The following is a 21,094-nucleotide window of genomic DNA, read 5'->3' on the forward strand; positions in this document are numbered from 1 at the left end:
TTTGTAGATTTTTTATGAGGGCCATTTTGACTGGTGTAAGGTGATACCTCATTGTAGTTTTGGTTTGCCTTTCTGTAATAATTAGTGTTGTTGAGCATCTTTTCATGTGTAAAAATGTGGAACCCTTCAGGAATTTGTGTGTCCTCCTTGCAAAGGGGTGATGTTAATCTTCTCTGTATCAGTCCAGTTTTAGTATACTTGCTGCTGAAGTGAGCAATCTTTTTTTTTTTTTTTCCCATTCCTGGGCATTTTGTTTTACCCTTGAATTTTGCATTTCATTTTTAACTCTCCTTCCACTCATGGGTTATGTGAAAATACTTCCACAGTTGTATTCTCAGTTTGTTCAGAGCTTGTGATGTGTACACGCATGCTAAGTCACTTTAGTCATGTCCAACTCTTTGTGACCCTATGGACTATAGCCCACTAGGCTCCTCTGTCCATGGAATACTCCAGGCAAGAACACTGGAGTGGGTTGCCGTGCCCTCCTCCAGGGGATCGTCCCAGCCCAGGGACTAAACCCACATCTCTTACATCTCCTGCATCAGAAGGGAGATTCTTATTACTGGTGCCACCTGGGAAGCCCCTTTGATGCATATAGAATGTAATCTAAAAAATGGAAATATTGTGTAGAGCGAGTGCAGAGAAAAAGAGAACAAGCTGGGCAGTCAGGCAAAGAAAAGGAAATTTATTAGAGGGAAACGAGGTGACTAGCCCTTAAGGAGAACCAGCATCCTCTTTCTGATGAGGTCTTTCTTATACACCGCCAATGAAAAATTCTCTGAAGGGATGGTTAATTTTTAGCCTGTAGCTGAGTCCTGCGGTCACATAGCCAGAGGTCTGGCATCCAGTGGTCTCGTAGCCTTGAGAAGGTAGGTGCCAGCGGGAAAACAGAATGTCATTTGAGCAATTCGGTCTGTCTCAAGGGTCACTGTGACTTTATCCTTTGTTTGCGAGGTCAACATAATGAGCCATTTTAACAATAAGCCCCCATGTAAGCCTTATCAAATTGTTAACATGACTTTGGTTATTTTCAAAATGTAGCCCACAGACCTCCTTGAGTTCTCTTGAAACCTTTTAGGGAGTCCCTCAGGGCAAAAGTATTTCAGAATAATAAAAAGAACATTTTTTGCCTTTTTCACTGTATTGATTATTGTACTTAGGGTCAAAAGCAATTAAAACTCTTAGCCTTAACAATTATCAAAACAGTGGCACCAAACTGTACTTGTGGTCACTGTAGTCTTCACTACCATTCACCCCCAGTAAAAACAAGTAAGTAAATAAGTAAAATTAAAAACCAGATTTACTGCAAAAATATCTTTGATGAAGCAGGAAAAAGTATTAATTCTATTTCACCTAGATACATAAATAAGTGCACCTGTTTTTTTTAATGTTATTTGTGCTGAAATGGGAAGTATGCATACAAAATAGTTTCCTCAAACAAAAGTGTGATGATGGTTGACTCAAAAAAATAATAAATAAAACACTTGTGCAATTACTTGGAGTTGCAAGCTTAATTAGCTGATTTTCTATGGAACACCATTTTTACTTGAAAGAATGACTGACAAATTGTAGTTATTTAGACTTGGCTATCTGGCAGATGACTTTTTGAAATTGAGTGAAATGAGCCTGTCATTTCAAGAAAAAATAATTTACTATATTTGTTACCAAGGACAACATTTGAACATTTGAGAGAAAAATTAGAATTTTGGAAAACTTGTATCTCCACCATAAGTTCAATAGCTTCAAAACAAAGAATTTTCTGATGTGATGAATCATGGTATTCACATTTCAAAGATCTGCATAACTCAGTCAAGCAGTATTTTACAAATGAGCAGTGGATAATGATACAAAATCAGACACAGATAATAGATCCATTCAAAGTGCAAGATAAACCAACAGATTTAAATGTAGCACAATACAAGTTCATTGATACATTTTCAGATTCTATTTGTCTAGTTTTGCTAAACTTTCAAAGACTATTTCTAAGACTCTATTATTGAATATGTATTGAAATATATATTGTTGATGTTAAGTTGCTCAGTCATGTCCAACTCTTTGCTACCCCATGGACTGCAGCACACCAGGCTTCCCTTCCTGTACCATCTCCCAGAGCTTGCTCAAACTCATGTCCATTGAATCAGTGATCCATCCAACCATCTCATCCTCTGTCATCCACTTCTCCTCCTGCCTTCTATCTTTCCCAGCATCAGGGTTTTTTCCAAGGAGTCAGTTCTTCACATCAAGTGGCCAAAGTATTGGAGCTTGAGCTTTAACATCAGTCCTTCCAATGAATATTCAGAGTTGATTTGCTTTAGGATTGACTAATTTGATCTTGCTATACAAGGGATTCTCAAGAGTCTTCTTTAGCAGCACAATTCAAAATTATAAATTCTTCGGTGCTCAGCCTTCTCTATGGTCCTGCTCTCACATCCACACATGACTACTGGAAGACCATAGCTTTGACTAGATGGACCTTTGTTGGCAAAGTAGTGTCTCTGCTTTTAATATATATTCAATATATTGAATGTATATTGAAAAGGCTGTTGAAAAATTTAAACTCCATATACATGTGAGGCCAGATTTTCATCATCCAAAATGTAAAGTATAATAGATTGAATGCAGCAGCAGATTTAAGAATCTAGACATTAAGCCAAAATTAAAGAGATTTGAAAATGTATAAAATAAGACAATAAAATAATTAAAATAACTTTTAAAAGTAAATTGAAAAAACTCAGTAGATTTTCTTTTAGAGCTATGATTATTTTTCACCTAAATTATTATTTTAACATATTATTGTTCCTTACTGATATTTATAAATTAACTTTTTAATGATTTCTCTTTTAATTTCCAATAAAGTAAAATGTTAGTATAAAGTTATGTCCAACCTAGACAGCATATTAAAAAGCACAGACATTACATTGCCAACAAAGGTCCGTCTAGTCAAGGCTATGGTTTTCCAAGTGGTCATGTATGGATGTGAGAGTTGGACTGTGAAGAAAGCTGAGCGCCTAAGAATTGATGCTTTTGAACTGTGGTGTTGGAGAAGACTCTTGAGAGTTCCTTGGACAGTAAGGAGATCCAACCAGTCCATTCTATAGGAGATCAGTCCTGGGTGTTCATTGGAGGGACTGATGTTGAAGCTGAAACTCTTACTTTGGGAGTTCCCACCTGATGGGAAGAACTGACTCATTTGAAAAGACCCTGATGCTGGGAAAGATTGAGGATGAGAAGAGAAGGGGACGACAGAGGATGAGATGGTTGGATGGCATCACTGACTCATTGGACATGGGTTTGGGTAGACTCCGGGAGTTAATGATGGATGGGGATGCCTGGCATGCTGAGGTTTGTGGGGTCACAAAGAGTTGGACACAACGAAGTGACTGAAGTATATAAACAAAAGCTTTTGGAGGTCCTCAATAATATTAGCAATAAAGACGTCCTGAGATCAAAAGTTTATCTGACAAGGATGAATTTGATCATTCTTTTTCTATGGTAAATACATTTATGTCTTTTACATTATGGACATGTTTTAGTTGAAACTACTATAATGCAGGTAACTGAGTCCCGGAAGTTATGCTGAATAAGGAAAGTATTTATCACATTATACTAGTGTGTTTTCCATTACTGTGATATGAGCTGCACATATCATCAGTTTAACTCAGTAAGTTCTAATAAATGGAAGAAGTGTTGCAAAGCAAACCAGAGATTATAAAAGAAAAATATTCTGATACTCTTTTTGGATTTTCAACATCTCTCAACTAAAACAATGTAAAATTTTTCTATTGGTCTTTTTTTCATATAAACATCTTTCCTCCTTAAACCTCCCTCCCCTCCACACTAGTAACCTTTCTAACAGGCACATCAAGTCTCCACTGTTTAAAAGTATTAGTGACATCCAGGGATAAAAGCTCAGTTTATTCAGGATGACTGGCTCCTGTGAGCTGTTGAGGTTTCTGTCTTCTCTATGGTCTGTCTACTCTACCATGTGCCCCCCAGATATACTGCATTTCTGTGCATATCTGAACTGTTTTTGTCTCCTGGCCTTTGCTGCTGCTGCGTTCTCTGCCTGAAAAGCCACGATCTCTTCTTCCCTCAAGAATGACTCATTTCCTTTCTGTGCTATGGCTGTGCCTGGAACAGACTTCCATCCTAGCACCAACTGCACTTTATTGTGCTTATTTCTTGGCTTCCTTTTCATGTGCTGTACCTTCTCTGCAGCACATTTAGGCCTATTCTCTGATGTAACAGGATCACCACTACCTAGTTCATATGGGGGCACCTAACTACTCAATAGGGGTTTCCCAGCTGGTGTTAGTGGTAAAAGATCCCAATCTGCCTCCCAATGCAGGAGACACAAGAGACACAGGTTCAACTCCTGGGTGGGGAAGATCCCCTGGAGGAGGAAAATGGCAACCCACTCCAGTATTCTTGCCTAAAGAATTCCATGGAGAAGAGAAGCCTGGTAGACTATAGTCCATGGGGTCACAAAGGGTGGACACAACTGAGAAACTGAGCGCACACACACACACACACACACGCCCCCTACCTCAGCCGTAAAGAACCTGCCTGCAATGCAGGAGACACAGGGGAAGCAGGTTCAATTCCTGGGTCAAGAAGATCCCCTGGAGTAGGAAATGGCAACCCACTACAGAATTCTTGCCAGGAAATCCCATGGACACAGGTGCCTGGAAAATGAGACAAAACAGAAACATTTCAGGGAAACCTTTATTACCTGACAATTCTATACTTTAAATAATGTTTTCATAAATATATTTATTGGTAAAACTATACTTAAGCACATAATAATCTTAATATTTTTGTGCAAATTCCAAACTCCTATCACAGAGTCCATACATGCTATGATTAAATGCTGTTTTTCAAAGTAACTCTGAATTTTTTTTTCTTATTGTTAACTGTAGTTAAAAATGACTTGATTTAATTCAGAGAAATTTCATTACTTCCCATTTAATCTGTTGAAGTTGTATTTTGTTTTTTGCTTGAGTCAAATTTAAAAAAATTATCCAAGGATTATCCTCTTTTAGTTATAAAAATTAGTAAAGTTATTATAGAAAACTGCTGCTGCTGCTAAGTTGCTTCAGTCGTGTCCGACTCTGTGAGACCCTATAAACGGCAGCCCACCAGGCTCCCACGTCCCTGGGATTCTCCAGGCAAGAACATTGGAGTGGGTTGCCATTTCCTTCTCCAATGCATGAAAGTGAAAAGTGAAAGGGAAGTAGCTCAGTCGTGTCCGACTCTCAGCAACCCCATGGACTACAGCCTACCAGGCTCCTCCATCCATGGGATTTTCCAGGCAAGAGTACTGGAGTGGGTGCCATTGCCTTCTCCAATACAAAACTTAGAATATTTTAAAAGTATAAAGATTATAATATTCATAATTTATAATCTTCTGTGTGATTTTTTTTGCCCACAAGAATAATAATATATTGCTTTTGACACTGTAATATTTTCCTCTAAATAATTTTTATTTTTGTTGTTTTGGGGGAAATTTTTGTTGTTTCTTAGGATTCCTATGGTGTTTGCAATTTTTTATCTATCAGGTGTTATATCTTAAACATTTTTTTCATGCTGTCAGAAATTTTTTAAAAAGATTATTTTAATGGCTCCATAGTATTCCATCACAGAGTTTTACTTTTATTTAATTATTCCAACAGTTATGGAAATGTTGTTTCTTTCTAATTGGATAATTACTTTTGAGGTAAACTTAACTAGCACATTAAAAATATCAAGCATTTTAGAGTACTGTTAATAATCATCAGATCATTTGTTGTATAAAGTAGAGCCAAAAAAACAGAATTCCCACATTGCCTGTGTAGTGCACACAGAATGAAAGTTCAGTCAACCAGCACTTACATGTGGCGCAAACAATTTCAGTGCGTGGATTCATGCAGTAGGCTCCTTAGCTTTCACCTTCAGTTGTTCCGGGTCCCCGCTGAGGGTAGAGCTGGAAATAGGTTGGTTTACTATTCTTATTCACTCCTCCTCTCACAATTTGTTCAGAATATATCCGTTTGTGTTCATTTTCTCACATTTTCCCTTACTTTCAGAAATAGAGACAAAATAACACAAATATTAACATGGAACAACTACACAAAACTATTGCACTGTTTGCTTTTTTTTTTTTAACCACTTTCCAGTAGCATATAACACTCTTCTTAGATATTCAGGTACAGTTTTAAAGAGATTTAAAGTTCCCATTAAAATATGTCTTTAACAAGTGTATTGAATGATATGAGACTTGAAAGGGAAGTAAGGAAATGGTAATCATTTTACAGTTCTCATTTATCCTTCAATTATGTGTGCATGCTAAGTTGCTTCAGTTGTGTCCGATTCTTTGTGATCCCATGGACTATAGCCCACAAGGCTCCTCTGTCCATGGGATTTTCCAGGCAGGAATACTGGAGTGGGTTGCCTTTTCCTTCTCCAGGGGAGCTTCCCGAGTCAGGGATCCAACCTTCAACTCCTGTGTCTCCAACATTGCAGGCAGATTCTTTACCACTGAGCCACTGAGGAAGCCTGCTGCTGCTGCTGCTGCTGCTGCTGCTAAGTCATTTCAGTCGTGTCCGACTCTGTGCGACCCCAGGGACGGCAGCCCACCAGGCTTCCCCGTCCCTGGGATTCTCCAGGCAAGAACACTGGACTGGGTTGCCATTTCCTTCTCCAATGCATGACAGTGAAAAGTGAAAATGAGGTCGCTCAGTTGTGTCCGACTCTAGCGACCCCATGGACTGCAGCCCACCAGGCTCCTCTGTCCATGGGATTTTCCAGGCAAGAGTACTGGAGTGGTTTGCCTTTTCCTCCTCCAGGGGAGCTTTCTGAGTCAGGGATCCAACCTTCAACTCCTGTGTCTCTAACATTGCAGGCAGATTCTTTACCACTGAGCCATTGAGGAAGCCTACATAGTACCTTAATCTAATCAATCCACTTTCAAATCCACCAATTTAATACTATTTTATTTGGAGGTACCTGAATATATTTCAGTATTCCTACAGCTCCCTTTGGAGGTTTATGCTTTTATGATTATTATCTTCCTGCCAATGTACTATATCTCTTATTTCTCTTTCACTGGCAGGCAGATTCTTTACCACTAGCACCATGTGGGAAGCCCTTCAACTATATGTAGTTATAGGTTTGATATTGTTAGTAGAGAGTCTGGTTGAGACCCCTCCTCCTGTTAGCCTTGGTTCTTGGTAAGATTGCAAAGAAGAATCTGAGGTCTTACCTGTTGCAAGAAAATTTATTGAAGATAAAGGAAGAGGGAACATCTCAAAAGAGAGGTGGGCCAGGTCAAGGGAAGCAATGACCCTGGAGGGCTGAGGTGTAGAGTTTTTAAGGCAAGCTTATTTGCATAATCCATGCGGTCCATTGACTGAGGTTATATAATAAGAGGCTCTACTGTACACATCATGCACATATTTCAGTCTATTATAATTAGATGTGTCTACTCATGGAATATTTATGAACAGTTAATGAGCCCAATGGCTGCCAAAGTTTACCTAAGTACATGATAGTGAGAGGTGTGCACATATGCCAGAGAGGGGAAGGTCCCTACAGTTAGCCAGTGGAGGGTTTTTCTGATCCCCTGACTATTTTGGAGTACCGTTGGGAGCTATGTGGGGCAGGGTTGGTAAATAGCTTAGTGGGATTAGGCGGCCACTCTTGTTGCTCATGGCTGACTTCCTGCCTAACAATATTATCTAAGAAAGGATCATTCATATCCTCCATGATGTGAAAGAATCACATCAGATCCCAAAACTAGGGTAACATTAACAGTGTTAAAAACAATTTAAGTTTTCATTTTGTCGTCAGTTCAGTTGCTCAGTCGTGTCCGACTCTTTGCAACCCCATGAATTGCAGCACGCCGGGCCTCCCTGTCCATCACCAACTCCTGGAGTTCACTCAAACTCACGTCCATTGAGTCAGTGATGCCATCCAGCCATCTCCTCCTCTGGCGTCCCCTTCTCCTCCTGCCCCCAATCCCTCCCAGCATCACAGTCTTTTCCAATGAGTCAGCTCTTCCCATCAGGTGGCCAAAGTATTGGTGTTTCAGCTTTAGCATCAGTCTTCCAAAAAACACCCAGGGATGATCTCCTTTAGAATGGACTAGTTGGATCTCCTTGCAGTCCAAGGGACTCTCAGGAGTCTTCTCCAACACCACAGTTCAAAAGTATCAATTCTTCGGCACTCAGCCTTCTTCACAGTCCAACTCTCACATCCATACATGACTACTGGAAAAACCATAGCCTTGACTAGACAATCCTTTGTTGGCAAAGTAATGTCTCTGCTTTTCAATATGCTATCTAGGTTGGTCATAACATTCCTTCCAAGGAGTAAGTGTCTTTTAATTTCATGGCTGCAGTCACCATTTGCAGTGATTTTGGAGCCCCCAAAAATAATCAGACACTCTTTCCACTGTTTCCCCATCTATTTCCCATGAAGTGATGGGACCAGATGCCATGATCTTTGTTTTCTGAATGTTGAGCTTTAAGCCAACTTATTCACTCTCCTCTTTCACTTTCATCAAGAGGCTTTTGAGTTCCTCTTCACTTTCTGCCATAAGGGTGGTGTCATCTGCATATCTGAGGTTATTGATATTTCTCCCAGCAATCTTGATTCCAGCTTGTGCTTCTTCCAGCCCAGCGTTTCTCATTATGTATTCTGCATATAAGTTAAATAAGCAGGGTGACAATATACAGCCTTGACGGACTCCTTTTCCTATTTGAAACCAGTCTGTTGTTCCATGTCCAGTTCTAGCTGTTGCTTCCTGACCTGCATATAGGTTTCTCAAGAGGCAGGTCAAGTGGTCTGGTATTCCCATCTCTTTCAGAATTTTCCACAGTTTATTGTGATCCACACAATCAAAGGCTTTGGCATAGTCAATAAAGCAGAAATAGATGTTTTTCTGGAACTCTCTTGCTTTTTCCATAATCCAGTGGACGTCGGCAATTTGATCTCTGGTTCCTCTGCCTTTTCTAAAACCAGCTTGAACTTCTGGAAGTTCACTGTTCACATACTGCTGAAGCCTGGCTTGGAGAATTTTAGCATTACTTTACTAGCATGTGAGATGAATGCAGTTGTGTGGTAGTTTGAGCATTCTTTGGCATTGCCTTTCTTTGGGATTGGAATGAAAACTGACCTTTCCTAATTCTGTGACCACTGCTAAGTTTACCAAATTTGCTGGCATATTGAGTGCAGCACTTTCACAGCATCATCTTTTAGGATTTGAAATAGCTCCAATGGAATTCCATCACCTCCACTAGCTTTGTTCGTAGTGATGCCCTCTAAGGCCCACTTGACTTCACATTCCAGGATGTCTGGCTCTAGGTGAGTGATTACACCATCATGATTATCTTGGTCATGAAGATCTTTTTGTACAGTTCTTCTGTGTATTCTTGCCACCTCTTCTTAATATCTTCTGCTTCTTTAGGTCCATACCATTTCTGTCCTTTATTGAGCCCATCTTTGCATGAAATGTTCCTTTGGTATCTCTGATTTTCTTGAAGAGATCTCTAGTCTTTTCCATTCTGTTGTTTTCCTCTGTTTCTTTGCATTGATCACTGAGGAAGGCTTTCTTATCTCTGCTTGCCATTCTTTGGAACTCTGCATTCAGATGCTTGTATCTTTCCTTTTCTCCTTTGCTTTTTGCTTCTCTTCTTTTCACAGCTATTTGTAAGGCCTCCCCAGACAGCCATTTTGCTTTTTTGCATTTCTTTTCCATGGGGATGGTCTTGATCCCTGTCTTCTGTACAATATCACAAACCTCTGTCCATAGTTCATCAGGCACTCTATCAGATCTAGTCCCTAAATCTATTTCTCATTTCTACTGTATAATCATAAGGGATTTGATTTAGGTCATACCTGAATGGTCTAGTGGTTTTCCTTACTTTCTTCAATTTAAGTCTCAATTTGGCAATAAGGAGTTCATGATCTGAGCCACAGTCAGCTCCCAGTCTTGTTTTTGCTGACTGTATAGAGTTTCTCCATCTTTGGCTGCAAAGAATATAATCAATCTGATTTCGGTGTTGACCATCTGGTGATGTCCACGTGTAGAGTCTTCTCTTGTGTTGTTGGAAGAGGGTGTTTGCTATGACCAGTGTGTTCTCTTGGCAAAACTCTATTAGCCTTTGCCCTGCTTCATTCTGTATTCCAAGGCCAAATTTGCCTGTTACTCCAGGTGTTTCTTGACTTCCCACTTCTGCATTCCAGTCCCCTATAATGAAAAGGACATCATTTTGGGGTGTTAGTTCTAAAAGGTCTTGTAGGTCTTCATAGAACCATTCAACTTCAGCTTCTTCAGTGTTAATGGTTGGGGCATAGACTTGGATTGCTGTGAGATTGAATGGTTTGCCTTGGAAATGAACAAAGATCATTCTGTCATTTTTGAGATTGCATCCAAATACTGCATTTTGGACTCTCTTGTTGACCATGATGGCTACTGCATTTCTTCTAAGGGATTCCTGCCCACAGTAGTAGATATAATGGTCATCTGAGTTAAATTGACCCATTCCAGTCCATTTTAGTTCACTGATTCTTAGAATGTCAATAAAGTCTAGTAATTTATACCCGATAGTAATAAATCTCAGTGTATACATCTAATTCTCAGAGCATAATCTATACATCAGAGCTTTGAAAGAGGTTGTTGTTTTCAAGGTCAGTGAAAATGACCTGAGAAAATTTTCTTTCTTCTCCTGAATTTGGTAGTGGTAATAGACACACAGCTTCTCTGGCAGTTCAGTGGTCAAGAACCCGCCTACCAAAACAGGAGTCTTGAGTTCAATTTCTGGGTTGGGAAGACCCCTGGAAAAGAAAATGGGAACCCACTCCAGTATTCTTGTCTGGGAAATCCCACGGACAAAGAAGCCTGGCGAGCTACAATAATGAGGTCATAAAGAGTCAGACACGACTTAGCAACTAAACAGCAGACAAGCAGTCACCTTCTTTCTTTCTAGCATAACTCTGATTCTGTGGAGGTTCCACCCTCCTCAGGACATTGAAGGGTCATGAGAAACTGGTCTGTCTCAATTTTCCACCCAGTTCTAGGAGTGGGCTAATTAGCCTAGGGGTGAACTCATTCCCATCATCAATGATTGATTTAGCAATAGACTCGTTATCCCATACTAACTAATGAAATATAAAATGTCTACCATGGGGCTTCTAGAAAAACTCACTTCTCTCCTAAGAAAAAGCCACAAGAAAAGATGGTATTTTTCCTCTGGTGTTGCCTCCCTGGATGTAACACCTTTCACTGCTGCAGACCACCTTACTCAACCATCGCTGAAGGTGGTAGAATAGAGGCTTGAACAAAGCTTGGCTTCTTAAGTGAAATTATTGAATGAGCCAACCCTGAAACTGCCTCTTCTACGGACTTTCTTAGTTCAAGCCATCAGTTCATTTCAGTCGCTCAGTCGTGTGCGACTCTTTGTGACCCCAAGGACAGCAGCATGCCAGGCTTCCCCATCCATCGCTAACCCCCAGAGTTTACTCAAACTCATGTCCATTGAGTCAGTGATGTCATCCAACCATCTCATCCTCTGTCATCCCCTTCTCCTCCCGCATTCAATCTTTCCCAGCATCAGGATCTTTTTAAATGAATCAGCTCTTCACATCAGGTGGCCAAAGTTCAAGCCATCTTGAAGCCAAAAACTCCTTAACCAAAATCAAAAAATTAACAAAAAGAGTGAAATGCTTGGCATATAAAATGTAATGTTATATATTACTATCTAGAATTATTTAAAATTATAGTAAATTGAGTCCATATCATATTTATGATGAACATATATACTGATTGCTCAATCTGATAGACAAATGCAGGAAACATTGACCAATAACACTGTCTAGACATTGTAAATACTAAATGTTTTAGCATTCATAGTTACTGGGCCTTGGAGTAGAGCAGTCACGAAGTTGGTCAGCAAGAAATAATTTTCTCAGTCATTCATCCACTTATTATTCACTCACTTTACAAATATGGGTTGAGAGCCTACTATGTATAACACTAGATTTCAAGATACCATCTTTTAAGTACTTGAATTCTAAGAAATATAAGCCGGCTATATAAAAAAATATTTTAAAAACAGAATTCATTGCTTCTTTGAGATTCTGAATATATTGCATACCATCTCTAAACCTCAGCATTACTGATCTTAATAAAATCAATATTCTTATTTATGTATACTATTTCAATGCAAATGCAGTACTGTGCCTTAACTGGTCATAATGGGATTCAAAATTTCAGTTTAAATTTGGAACAGAGATTTTTCTCTATTGTAATGCCCAACATGCTGCTGCTGCTGCTAAGTCGATTCAGTCGTATCCAACTCTGTGCGACCCCATGGACAGCAGCCCACCAGGCTCCCCCGTCCCTCGGATTCTCCAGGCAAGAACACTGGAGTGGGTTTCCATTTCCTTCTCCAATGCATGAAAGTGAAAAGTGAAAGTGAAGTCGCTCAGTCGTATCCGACTCTTCTCGACCCCATGGACTGCAGCCTACCAGGCTCCTCTGTCCATGGGATTCTCCAGGCAAGAGTACTGGAGTGGGGTGCCATTCCAAATTAATAGACATTCCATGAGGAATAATCACTTTTGACTTTAGGCAAAAAAGAAAATTATGTAAAGAAATATAATAATAATTCAAATATTACAGTTATTATTTCTATAAAATTCTTCTTGAATTCCTTTAGAGGAGTAAAGCATAAAGAAATGATGAAAGCATTCTGATTCATAAATAGAAAAGAAAGGAAGTCAATAATTATCACTGTTTACATGATTATCATTGTGGCATGAGTTTCTTTTATAATTCAGTATTTTTAGTATATTTGTAGAGTTGTGCAACCATTACTACAACTTAATTTTAGAACACTTCCATTGGGCCGAAAAGAAACCTAATGCGCATTTGTGCTCACTCCCCACTTGCATTGTCAGTCCTAGGCAAACACCATTTAGTTTTTGCCTCCATACATCTGCATTTTCTAGACATTTCATATGAATTTGAATAATGCATTATGTTATTTTCTGTGTCTTGCTTCTTTCACTTAACATTATATCTCTGAGGTTCACCCATATTGCAGCATGTATCAGTACTATTATTTTTAATTGCTCAGTAATATTTCATTGTATGCATATACCATATTTGTTTATTCATTCACCAGTTAATGGACATTTGGGAAGTTTCTACTTCTTGGCTATTGTGATAAGACTGCTCTGAATATTCCCGTACAGGTTTTTGTATGCGTGTATGTTTCCATTTCCCTTTCTTGCTTTGGGGTGAAATTACTAGGTCATAAAATATACCAATGTTTAACATTGTGAGACACTACCAAGATGTTCTCCAAAATGTCTGTACCATTTTATATTCCTGCCAGCAATATACGAGGGCTCCAGTTTTTCTACATCCTCAACACCACTTGTTTTTATCTTTCTTATTATGCCCATTCTAGTAGATGTGATGTGGTATCTCACTGTGATTTTGATTTGCCTTTCCCTCATGGATAATGATTGCTGAACATCGTTTGATTTGCTTATTGATTTGTGTATCTACTTTGAGCAAATGTTTGTCCAAATTCTGTGCTTATTTTTACACTGGGTTTTTGTCTTTTTATTATTGACTTGTCTTTTTATTAAGACTTTTGTCTTTTTATTATTGGTTTTTAAAAATATCCTGCATATAATTCCTTATCTGCTATGTAATTTGCAAATGATTTCTCCTATTCTTTGGCTTGTATTTATTTTCTTGATGGTGCCTTTTGAACTACAAATCATTTTTTATGCAGTACAATTTACCAATTTTTTTCTTTGATTACTTGTGCTTTTGGTGTTATACCTAAGAAATCATTACCTCACCTAAGGTCATGATGAATTACTTGTATTTCTCAAACAGTTTTATTGTTTTAACTCTAACATTTATATCTATAATTCATCTTGAATTAATTTTTGTATGGTGTTATACATGGTCCCAATTTTTTCCTTTTGCATGTGGAAGTCTAGTTTTTCCAGCACCAAATATTCAAAAAAATTATTTCCCCATCAAATTGCCTTGTGTCTTTTTCAAAAATCAACTGGCCAGTGTCGTATTCAAAATCAAAAGCTAATCAAAAGCTAAATTGATAAAAATTTTATCAAAGTAATGTTCTCTTCTTATTCAAGAATGAATCAAAATAAAAGCCTTTGCTACTTTATAAATATCATACGTCTAAATATTAAGGAAACTATATGGTCACTTTATAAGACCTTATACTATAAAATGTTCTGAAAAAAAATTTTCTGTGTTTTAGGTTTTTAGTTTTGCTGTAGGTTTTGAATTTTTAACTATTGTGTTGTATCTCTCACTCTTGGGAGATGGCATTGTTATTCCAAGTATAATATTTTATTTATTAATGCAGAAACTATTGTGTGCCTTTCACAAGTATTCACTTTGCATGTTATAGTGAAAAATGCAAAGATGGATGCTATTCTTAAGGTGTTTATGTATTAAGATAGAAAATAAGACATTCACAAGTAAATATAATAAGAGGTAAAAGTTGGCAAGAAATGTGAGAATTGCAGGTAAATGCTTATGGGAATTTAAAGATGACTTGCTATTTATTTTGGAAAAGCGCCAGTGGATAAAAGATTAACAGTCTATGTGACAGCAAATTTAGCTCTCCATTGGCCTATAAAAGTGGTTAAGGTGATCACAAAAAATAAGCATCAAGTATCTGATTGATGAATATAAATGAGATATATGTAGCTATCAAGAAGTATCACCTGTGAAAAAAATAATTATGAATAATAATCATTGTACATGACATGCCAGTTATCAATTTGTTTTCTCTTAGCTCTAAGTTCACCATTTGGAACCTAGACAGCTATAGGGCTTTTTAGTTAGAGGCATTAGTTCTTTGTCAGTGAAAAGACTGTATCTGACTCTTTGGAACCCCATGTACTATAGTCTGCTAGGCTCCTCTGTCCATGGGATTCTCCAGGACAGAGAATCCTGGAAGAGGGTAGCCATTATCCTTCTCCAGGGCATCTTCCTAACCCAGGGGTCAAACCTGGGTCTCCCACATTGCAGGCATGTTCTTTACTATCTGAGCCACTTGAAGGCTTTTGTCAGGGAAGCTTTGTCAGTAGAGGGTACTAAAAGGAACATTGCTGACGGAAGGAGCTACACTCCCTGCTATATTTTGTTTTTACTTGCTCCTGGTGCACTGCCTATTGGGGATGTGTGTGTATGGTGACATGTAGTGATATTTTGCCACAGCCTAGTTGGGGCAGCCCATGGTGACTTCAGAACTCAGATAAGGGCACAGTGACCACTTTGCCCCAGCCCTCCTAACACAGAGACAGACCTCTTGCTCCTTGACTCACAGAGTAGTGCCCCACTCCTCCTGAGGGCCCATCTTTAATACCAAACTTGGGTCACTGGGTTCTGAAGTGTTGTTCCTGCTTGCCTGACAACTATGACCCAGCACTGGCCTGAACACCCCCACAAACTATGCTGCTTGTACAGAAAAAGGGCTTCAGCTACCCCTTGTCCGATGAGCTCTGAAACACCCCCTTAAGAAGGGCAGCACTTCTCTGTCTTCCTTTCTATGCTCTCCCTCAGCCCTAGAATTTGCTTTAGACTTTTCTTACATCTTTTTATTTACTCAGCCATTATAACTTAATAATCCTTCATATTAAAGTCTTCCTGTTTAAATTTACATGTGGTTTCTTTCACCTGATTGGATCCCCAATTGGTACCTATTGCTATAAAATCTTTTGCTCAGTTAATATTATTGATTTTTCCAGTTCCTCAGTTTAGAGTGATAAAGGGTTAATTTCACATCACTATCCTGGGCTTCCCTGCTGGCTCAGTGGTAAAGAATCCTAATTTCTACAAAGAAATTAGAGAAAATTTTTCTATATTTCTTGTATTTGTATATTTCTCAAAGGATTATAATCCTGGTAATATAATTATACAAATTATATATATAATATATAATTAAATCATATGTAATTAATGTAAATTAATGCTATTATATAGTTGTTACTCTGATATAATTTTAAAAGAATTGGAGCTGACATATTAGAAAAGAACAAGTAAAATATTATATAGAGGATTATACCAGTTATTTTGGGATATTGCATTTTTAAAACTATCTCTAGGGGCTTCCCAGATGGCTCAGACAGTAAAGAATCTGCCTGCAATGCAGGAGACCCAGCTTCGATCCCTGGGTTGGGAAGATCCCCTGGAGGAGGAAATGGCAACCCACTCTAGTATTCTTGCCTGGAGAATCCCATGGACAGAAGAGCCTGGCAGGTTTCAGCCTTTGGGGTTGCAAAAACTTGAACATGACTTAGCAACTGAGCATACATATCCCTAGAAAAGAATTAGAGATGTGTGACATATTTCCTCACATGGCATCATGGAAGGTGACTTTTTAACTAGTAAATATTGACTGTGGTCTAGCATCCCATTCACAAATAAAAATTAGGCATTCATTTATTGAATCAAGTGTCATTGATCCTATTCCCAGTTCAAGTACTTGGTTTCATATTGAGTTACCCATATAATAGATTTTGTAGGAATTGATTATTTTGGCCAAAGAAATAGAAAGAGAGAGACTTAAACTATTGTCAAATTTTGTCTTTAAATTAGCAAAGTTATACAAAGGTATAATACAACTCTTAAGTCTTAAAATGAGGTTTTTTTTTTTTTCAAAAACATTGATTTAGTTAAATACAGTAAGATTATTTTACCATTTGTTGTACTTCTTAAAACTCAAATATTTCTTATTTATATCATTGTTCTAAATTTTAGTCAATATTTTCTTCATTTTGAACATATATGTCAAATTAAAGATTGGCCAGCCAGATTGCTATTTAGGCATGTAGTCATTCTCATCTTGAATATTAATATAATACAATTTTGTTACTATTTTATGTAATGTGCCAATATAAATCTTTTGAAATGTCAGTATTCTAAAATATAGAAGTAGAAAAGATGTTTGTTTGGCAAATAATTTTAATATTTAGTTTTTGGCCAGTTTAGCCAATTTAGTTGTTGGCTCTTGTAACTAGAGAAAGATAAAATAAGGTTTTTATTTCAAGTAACTTTAATTAGTAAAAGATTTACAAATCTCACATTCATATTACTAACTCAAAAGATGCAATTCTCTAATATTAATCTAAGTGTACACCCACACATATACATATATATATGTTTCTTAAAAATCCTTAAATATTCATTTGAGAAGAAAATAAGCAGCATAACATGGAGTTATTTTTAGAATATTTATGTGCAATCTGCATTGTTTAGATTATTTTCTTATCAAATGCATATATAACAATTCTCAAGAAATATGTGTACTCCATGTATCTGGATATAAGTTTTCCAATTCTCCAAACATCTAGAACTTAACCTAAAATCGAGTTGAATATATAGGCTTTTGAATATTCGAAATATCTTTTCATATCTTTTGCTTCAAATTGAAGTCTGATGCTGCTGCTGCTGCTAAGTCACTTCAGTCGTGTCCGACTCTGTTCGACCCCATAGACGGACGCCCACCAGGCTCCCCCTCCCTGGGATTCTCCAGGCAAGAACACTGGAGTGGATTGCCATTTCCTTCTCCAATGCATGAAAGTGAAAAGTGAAAGTGAAGTCGCTCAGTCATGTCCGACTCTTCATGACCCCATGGACTGCAGCCCACCAGGCTCCTCCGTCCATGGGATTTTCCAGGCAAGAGTACTGGAGTGGGTTGCCATTGCCTTCTCTGAAATTGAAGTCTAGATAACCTCAAATATAAATTTTTCAAAATAGATTCCTATTTAAAGCAGATCTTTTAAACCTGACATTTGGAAAGATCAAATTAATAGGGACTAGAAGATGAAATAGAGATGGAGATATACAGAATTAGACATTCTTATCAAGGTAAGAAGGACTTTCCTGTATGGCTCAATGGATAAAGAATCTTCCTGCAATGCAGGAGACCAGAGACCCAGGAAATGTGGGTTTGATCCCTGGGTTGGGAAGATCCCTGGAGAAGGAAATGGCAACCCAATCCAGTATTCTTGTTTGAAAAATCCCATGGACAGACAAGTCCAGCGGGCTACAGTCCAAAGGGTCTCAAACAGTCCAACATGACTGAGCAACCAAGTGCATGCACCATGAGTGCATGTGTGCACACGTGTGCACACGCACACACACACACACACACACATATCTAGGTAAAAAGGGGAAGAAAGAACTTAAAAATTAAAACCAAGTATAATTGCCATATATTTATAAACTCGTAAATAAAAAGAGAAAAAGTGTATAATATTTTTAGATTTCCAGCAGAAATGGTGAATGCACACAGTATTTTGCAAATTCCATGAAAGGGCACATTTGAGATGTTTGAGAAAAATGATTAAAGAATTTTAGGACCTTTATCTTAACTGAATATCTTGAGATAGCCTAAAAGATGAGAAAATAACACATAAAAACCATATATATTGAAATTGAGAGTCATCTAGAATAATACAGATAAAAACAATTAAAGCCTGTGAGTAGAGATTGTGTCAGACCAATTTAATTTCCTTTGTGACAAAGTAAAAAGTCGTGTTAAGACAAATATAATAAATATAATTTATTTGTGCTTTGGGTATGCTTTCATATATCTGTACTTGATCTTTTTTTATGATCTTTTATTATTAATTCCCAACTTTCATGTAAGAATTATGAAGGGGACCACCAAATGAAAGAAGGTGAACTTTCAGTGTCTGTTGAGAGTAACAATACACTTTTTCAAAAAAGGCATCTATGAAAGAATTTATATTTTGTTAAGTTTTATCATGTATATAATTACATAATTGAAAGAGATTATGATATGAATGTGTACATGGCATGTATTCAGCATGAATCAAAAGCCAGAGTGGGCATTACAGATTTTAGAATCTCTAGAATAACCCTGAGCCTGATTTCTTGAAATTATTGGTTTATTAATTTAGTTTAATTTAAAATTAATTGTTAAGTGTTCAAGTGATTCAGGATGGTTAACAATGATTTCATGATTTCAGGGAGAAATTTATTAATTACACCATTGAAATCAACCCAGAGATTATTACTATTTAATAACTTTTCACTGACCTCAATGTTGAAATTGGGAATTAGAGTATAAATGGTGTATAATAAATCATATTAAAAGCTCTGAGGGATTCAAGAATAGAACACAGCATAAACTTGAAACTTTTAGAAGCTGACAGACTCTAAAGTTCAACCAAGGTTAGATTTTGAATCAAGAACAAACTATTAAGCGTAAATATCATAAGATGTTAGGAAAACTAGTCACAAGTTGGTGGAATCAAGACCCTTATGTTTAACAAGAAGTCAGTAAGTGTTTCTGATTAATAATAGGAAAAGGATCATAGGATGTTTTTATATGTAAAGATTGATTTTATTGTTTCAACCCTTTTTATAAATGTCAAATTGATTTGTGCAGATACAGGCTAAATGAATACAGATACCCTATTACTGAAACAATTTGTAAAGAAAATTATGCAAAAGTTAGGAATCGTCTTTTATTGTTGTTGCCATTTAGTTGCTAAGTCATGTCCTACTTTTTGAGACCCCATGGACTGTAGCCCATCAGGCCCTTCTGTCCATGGGATTTTCCGGGCAAGAATACTGGAGTGGGTTGCCATTTCCTTCTCCAGGGGATCTTCCTAACCCAGGAATTATCTTTATGCTATTTTTAATTACTATTATTCCTTTAGAATCTCTGAGCTCAGTGAATTTGGGAAGAAATTGGAAAGGACCAGGTGAACAATGCAAATAATTACATAGTATCAATTATAGGGCCTTAAAAGATTGAAAATTTTTCAGGTTGGAAAAGAGAGCACTGAAGGGAGAGGTTTTCAAATAACTGTTTTCAAATGTATGTAGGTTTGTTGCAAGGAGAGTGTGTAATTGTATCTTTTTTAATCTTTGTAAAAATATAAATTACTGGCAATGGGCATAAACGGTAGCAAGAGAACTTCATGTTTTTCTTTTCTTCTTCCAAAAGTGATTTGATCTGACTTAAAAAATCAAATACAGTATAAATCCAAATAATAAAGACCAAACAAGCTAAACAGAGTGGTGAATTTGATGTTCCAAAACCCAGAAAAGATATGACTTCTACTTGGTTCTGAACTGAACTTTGTGCTTCTAACATTAACTAGCTAAAGGGATAGCATGGAGGGTCATGGGTTACATAAATGGACCCCATTGTCTACACAAGAAAGTTAATGAAGGGGACACACTGGAAATCTCTGCTATCATGGTTGTAGTTTAATAGTTTCTTCGGTTGATTAATTGATTGCTTGATATTTAGTGATCTTTTGTTGTTGTTGAATTCCATTCTACCAAATGCCTGCCACTGTATGTCTTTTGTTGTTCAGTCACTGAGTCATGTCCAACTCTGCAACTCCATGGACTGCAGCATTCCAGGCTTCCCTGTCCCTCACCATCCCCCAGAGATTGCCCAACTTCATGTCCATTGAATTGTGATGCCATCCAACCATTTTATTCTCTGTTGCCCTCTTCTCCTCCTGCCTTCAACTTTCAGAGCATCAGGGTCTTTTCGAATGAGGTGGCTGTTCGCATAAGATAACCAAAGCATTGGACCTTCAGCTTCTGCATCAGTTCTTCCAATGAGTATTCGAGGTTGATTTCCTTTAAGATTGATTGGTTTGATCTCCTTGCAGTCCAAGGGACACCAAGAGTCTTCTCCAGCACAACAGTTCAAAAGCATCAATTCTTCAGCACTCTGCCTTCTTTATGGTCCTGCTCTCACATCCATACATGACTACCGAAAACACCTTAACCTTGATTGTATGGACCTTTGTCAGCAAAGTGATGTCTTTGGTTTTTAACACACTCTCTAGGTTTGTCATAGCTTACCTGCCAAGAGGCGATCTTCTAATCTCAAGGCTGCAGTTACGGGTCAACTGTATGTCTATGCCAACTAATTAGAAATTGCTGGTATTTTTATCATATGCAACTTACTTTCTGCATTTGGCCCTACTTTGTAATATCTAAAACACTAGATATTTTTATACTAGGATTTTTTTGAATTTTGAGGAGCAAAACATTCTG

At 37.6% G+C, this 21,094-nt stretch overlaps 1 protein-coding gene and 1 non-coding gene across 3 annotated transcripts in view; one reads left to right on the plus strand and one right to left on the minus strand.

Moving 5' to 3' along the window:
* Nucleotides 1-21,094, plus strand: part of LOC133259160 (sodium channel protein type 1 subunit alpha) — a 315,536-nt gene that overhangs the window by 171,722 nt on the left and 122,720 nt on the right. The gene's annotated exons all lie outside the window — the stretch shown is intronic.
* Nucleotides 111-217, minus strand: LOC133236003 (U6 spliceosomal RNA). Its single transcript, XR_009732700.1, has one exon. It is a non-coding gene; the product is annotated as a U6 spliceosomal RNA (small nuclear RNA).

This window comes from Bos javanicus, chromosome 2 (genome assembly GCF_032452875.1).
Source record: "Bos javanicus breed banteng chromosome 2, ARS-OSU_banteng_1.0, whole genome shotgun sequence".
Lineage (NCBI taxonomy): Eukaryota > Metazoa > Chordata > Mammalia > Artiodactyla > Bovidae > Bos > Bos javanicus.